Here is a 6,073-nt window from a genome sequence, read left to right as displayed (position 1 = left end):
TTTTTCATTTATATATCAATTTATATATCAGTTATATATATAATAATTATTTAGAGATTTTGATGGAACGTGCAATATTTCTAGCTTTCCCTCATATCACTTTTGAGTCAGACAAGATTTTATTAAGGTTATCAAACTTCACTTAAAAAAATGTCTTGCTGATATAGGTAGATTTCTAGGTGTCACAACAAAAATTTATCGCTATTTTTTGTATCTGTTAGAATATTGTCTGTTACATATAGAATTTATAGCAGCAACATTCTAATAATATCTTCTAGAAAATTTAGGTCCCATTGCCAAATGTTAATCACTGCATTGGATAAATATGAGTTTCGATACTACAGCTAGAACGATCTTTGTGAGAAATATAACTGCCAATTATAACTGCAGCATCGAAAAATTGAGAGAAATTGTTTAAAAGAGCTAGATAGATTGGGCGCGTTATACAAATATGTTAGATGTGAGGATTATATATTCATTTGTTTCTTGCCGCTAATCTTTTCTGTGTACCACAGCCAAACTTTATAACAAGTATGATTGGCCTTAACATGGACAGGCGCCACAGAAAAACATTCTTTCTAAATTTCACAAACAGTTCAGATATAAATTCTGTCTCTGTCACTTAGATTGATTAAATGCGAAACATATGCGATATCACAGTATTTGCTAATCATTTATGTACCTCAGTTAATTTTGCGCACCCAGAAAATTTTTGCTGTAGTTGCAAAACCACTTTTTTGAGTGTTCTAAACAGTTTAAAGTAATATGAAAAACGTAATGTCGAATTTACGTGCAGAAGTGAATTACCAGTTAGATTGATTGCGTAGGTTGTCGGAGCAACATTCGAATAGATTCTTCCCAAAATTGTATAATGTGTTGGAAGTATGAATTGTAACGTTCGATCGAACAACAACGAACAATATTCACTGAAAATTTACCGAATAATGCTTGCGTACGTACAACTAAAGACGCACATCATGCCCGAACCGTTCGAAACTGCCGAAAGTGCCGGTACACGAAGCCGATGAGTTCCGAATACACCCGAATAACACACGTTTGAAGTTGCCGAACAATACTCGGCCACACTCGGCACACTCGAATAAATTCGAACGCGGTTGACAGATGAAACGTTTCTTATTTAAAATAGTGGAAACTCTCTCGTCTAAAATATGTAAAAATCTATAAAATTGCAAAACTCCAGTTGTCAGGTAAAATATGCATCGTTTTTCTTTCATTCCGAACATATTTACATTAATTCGACAAAATCGATTAATCGAGTGCGTTTTCAAACGCCGTACGATTTTCCAAAACGGAAAATCTCGCCGCATGTCTCATCTCCCGCGTGCGCGGGAAACGATCATTGTCGGTGAGGAGCTGTCGCAATCGGAAGTTTCGTCTCGCAATCGACGGTGTGCCGTTCCGATTCGACGCACTCGCGGCGGTTTGCCGTGCGAATCGGTGAGCGAGAACGTGTCCGTTCGAGCACTTACACGTTTCTCTCCGTCAAGATCTCCATGTTCGTCGGCGCAAATAAAAGGTAACCCTCTTTCCTCTTTCTCCCCTCCTCGTCGTCTTAATGGTTGACTGAGGGTACACATAGTGCGAAATATTTATCTCTCGAGAATTTCTAGCTTGTTTTACTTATAGCGTTTCTTAGAAATCTGCATTTTTAAAAGAAATACACGGGAATATTAATTGAGATTTTTTCGCGCTTTATTTTCGTTTTGACTTTATGCCTAAATAATACCTTTTAGGTTGTATTGAAGGGATTGTTGTGGAAATTCGGAGATTAAATATAATCATATACGATAATCGATTCATCGTTATTCCTCTTGTCTCATATAATGTTTTCTCTCCAGGCGATTTCCAGCGACTGGCCGGGCGCTCGCAATACCCTCGCCGTCGTGTCGGTAAGAACGAGAGTTGACGGTAAATTCGCGGCGGTCGATATTATCGAGTTATCAAGTACGCTATAAGTCCGTCTGGGCGCTGCCGATCAAGTCGAATCGAATCGTGCCGAGTCGAGTCGGGCCGAGCCGAGCAAAGCCGAGGCGACCGGCCTTGCAAGGCTGCCGGTCATTGAACCCTTGGCCTACTGTCGTCGCGTGCGCCACGTAACACGTGAGTGTACACGTGAGTGGGGATAGGTGTCGAACGCTGGAGGAAGAAAAGGACGAGTAGAAGCGGCGGGGCGCGGTGTGTGCACGATCTGTGACTTCGAGATATCCGCGAGAAGATTGAAAGGGCCACGCGCTAGTAATTTGATGGAGGTGAGTCTTCTTATTCCTCGAACGGTGTTTTTTTTTTTTTTCAATGTGTATTAGAATATTCGATCAGGAGGCGATGAAATTTATGAATTAAAAATCCTAGAGTTCTTAACAAAGCAGCAAATGACCGAGTAAGCATTAATTAAAAGAAACGAGTTTCTTCTATATATTACGGTCCATGTAATATAAAATTAAGAGAAAAAGAAATACGTTGTTAAATGAAATTAAAATTTGTGACATTTCCCGATTATTGTGGATCTGAAATATAAACTGTATTATTTTCCGTGTATATCTCAACATTTGATAAAAAAGTAAGATTTATTGTTAATTATATGAGACGTATTATTTCTTTGTGTATTGGAAGAATAGAAAAATTTACATTTTTTATGAATTTTTTTTTTTTTTTGGAAAGTTATGTTAGCTGCAAATTTAGAATAAATTAATAATAAAAAAACACTATACAAATGAAAAGGCAAAACTATATTGTGATATAATAAAAAATTTTACAAATAAATGTGTCTAAAAAACAATGTTGTTGTTAATACTAATTTTACGTAAATGAAGAGGCCAAGACCACGTCATGGTCGCGTGCGATTTGCGCAATGCGGGGCTTCACTGTCGAACATACTATTGCTGCATAAAGCTTCGGATAAGCTCGTTATATACTAGCGCAAATCTCCCGCGACAGACTGATACGTTAAATTGATATACGTGTCTGTGTTTTTACTTAAAATAAATCTTTTGATATTATAGGGAAGTAAAATTCTCTCTCTCTCTCTCTCTCATTTATTATGTGTGATAATTTAAATATGAGATTGAGACTGATTTCCGAGAAAATTAAAATTGAAGTTTGAACTTTGATTATCTAAAATGGCACACATTTCCGCGTGTGTCAATCCAAATTTAAAAAATTTTTAGAACTAATTATATATATATTCTTTTTTTTTTCGTTAAAAAATAGAAGGAGAAACGCGTTTTACGCGAGGTAAATTCGGACAATTTTTATTTTAAATGCATTCTTTTTTTACTAGACTAACTCATAATCAAATTTTCATAATTTATATTATTTGTATACATTTTTTTATTAAAAGCAAAATTCGAATTATTTCGAAATAAGTACGTGCGCGCAAAATTTACGATCAAAAATAATCAAGATTGATGACTATTTTTCCAAGAATACTAATAATATTGACGGTAATTGGAACTCGCAATAATGACAAGAACTTGTCGTGCTTTGCTACTACCTACCAAGTTTAAATCGCATCATTCCCGCAATCAGTTACGTTAACGGAGCTGGTTGATTCAACGTAGCCGAGGCTAACAATAATAATAACGATAATAGTGATACCGTCGGGGAATGCACCGGGGAATTCTCCCGGACACGAACGGTAAAACGACAAGTAGCCTGACCTCCTAACCCCTAGACCCGCGGGACACGAGCGCGCGCGCGCACGCGATCACGTTTTCTCGCGGTTCATCTTTTCCGTTACGCGTAATTTTACGCGGCGTTCGCGCGCGCGTGCGACACGATCAAGACGGCGCTTTTAACGCGTGACAGTGGTTGCGCGAACCTTGTCGTGATTGTCGTATAACCGTTGTCGGGAAAAATTACTTATACCGGATAACCGGTATTCACGCCTCTACCGGTGCAGCGTCTTTTAAACTCGACGTGTCTTGGACGAACGTCGCGCAGACAAGCTTTCATTATAAGTATCATCTTAAAAGCGATCGTGACGTGAACTTTCCTGATCGCAGATCTCGATTAATGACACTTATTTTAATCGAACGGCAGATTTGTCTGCGTTTAATGGTTTCTGATTAATGATTAGGCGAACGGTAATTTTCTTTACACGTTCATCATTTTCGGATAATTGTGTCAGATGGATAATAATTATACACCGTTAAAGTGTTCCTTCTTGATCATTGACATGTTATTATTGTACTCCCTCCAGCATGAGTTAATATTAATTATATTTTTTTAACTTTTTTATCTCTCTGTCTCCTTCTGGATCGTAATATAATATAGAGAAAGAAAAGGTTCAGCTACCGCTAAATGGCATTGATAGAACTATCTCTTGTCACGTAAAATCTACGTGTTTACCGACCATTGACATATTGCTACGTCATATAAAATCAATGTACTACCTATTGACGTATCTTCAATACGTCACGTAAAAACTGCATATTGGCTATTATTGATGTAATGTTATAATATCTCTCGCGTGTGTGTTAGCTATTATATTTTAATATCAACCCTATGTGACTGATCATTATTTATAAACATCCTGTAGACAAGCGGCTAGGCAATCTTTAGACATAAAACGTAGCGGTAAATGCTATAAATTTAACTCTCAAATAACGTTGTCAAAAAGGTGTTAATCATCTTCAAATATCTGACAGTCGGAAATTTTGTTTAGTCATATGCGCATATTTCAGCTACTCAGCTTTTTAAATGTGATTACGTTTTTCATTGTAATGTTTGCGAAAAAGTTTGAGAGAACTATGTATTTTCAAGTATTTTTCCTTCAAAATATTGTATACGTGATCTATAATTAATTTGTAATAGTATACATATATATATGTATGTATACATTTACAATATTTTGAAGGGGGGAAAAAATATATATGTACATATACACACAAAAAAATAGTATGTCATTTATGATATTTATCCATCTTTTGCTAATCATTACCGATGGAAAATGTGGGAAGACATTGGATATAATAATCTAATAATAGTCAAAAATATGAAGTAAATCAATAGTTTGCGCTCAGTCTCAATATAGAACTATTGCATATTTTACATTATGTTGTAATATAATAATATTAATAAGTAATATGATAAGTTGCTTTTATGTCAGAATGAATTTTAGAGAAGGAAAATGAGGAAAAGATCTTTAATTTTTAAGTTTTAAATGTTCACAAGAACTCTCGCATATATTTTAGCAATATTTATGTAGAAACCGTTCAACGTTATTCTTTTCCTCTCGTCTGTTGTGAAAACATGCCGCAATAATTATCGGCTTATTCTTTTACATAAATGTCGTTATGTTTATCCAACGTTATATCGCAATTTATTTTTACATGTACATATTTTAGTGATTAATTTATGCGTGTATGTATGTGTAAAACGTATCTTATAAAGTTAGGGCAAATTTTCATCTTTACAAAAATTATAGAAATGCAATTGTGTCAATTATGACAAGAAAACTATTTTTTCTTCCCGTCCATTTATATTCTATAATTATCTATCCATGAATTTACATACAACTCAAAATGTTATAGCAAAAAAGACTAAACGACACATTGTAGGAGAAAAATTGCGTTTTAATGTCTTCTCGCGTAAATACGTTGAATTTTCCCACCGGGTCTCACCTTTCCTTTGCGTATTCGTGCTCGTCAGGTCGCGAGGGAGCCTTAGTGAACGCGACGAGGATGACGGGAAAGGCGGCGGCACGTGGGGGCTACTCGTGCATCGGCGAAGTAACGGTGTTCGGTAACCGCGTCAGAGCCGGTGCTAGCGGTACTCGCCGGCGTTCCGTTACTCGACCGACAGATCCGCTAAAGCGACTCGAGCTCTCTCTTTCTCGCTTGATGCGCGCGCGCTGCTCCTTTCTCTGTCATTGCCGCCGACGCCGACGCCGTCGCCGTCCCTCGTCACCCGGGCAAGTACCGGCGCATCGCAAGAGCCGCTCTGTCTCGTCGGCGCGATTCGCGTGCTGGTAATGGTCCAGCGTTACGCCAACGCGATTCCGCGATTACGCGAGCGAGATCGTGGACCCAACCGACGCTCCTGTATCGATTTT

The 6,073-nt window shown here is 37.3% G+C and overlaps 1 protein-coding gene across 3 annotated transcripts in view; it reads right to left on the bottom strand.

Annotated features, from left to right (window-relative positions):
* The window catches only part of LOC115244693 (probable nuclear hormone receptor HR3), an 88,834-nt gene that overhangs the window by 79,507 nt on the left and 3,254 nt on the right, over window positions 1-6,073 (bottom strand). The gene's annotated exons all lie outside the window — the stretch shown is intronic.

The sequence above is a fragment of the Formica exsecta genome, unplaced genomic scaffold, assembly GCF_003651465.1.
Source record: "Formica exsecta isolate Colony F162 unplaced genomic scaffold, ASM365146v1 scaffold83, whole genome shotgun sequence".
Lineage (NCBI taxonomy): Eukaryota > Metazoa > Arthropoda > Insecta > Hymenoptera > Formicidae > Formica > Formica exsecta.
This window is presented reverse-complemented; position numbering and strand designations above follow the sequence as displayed.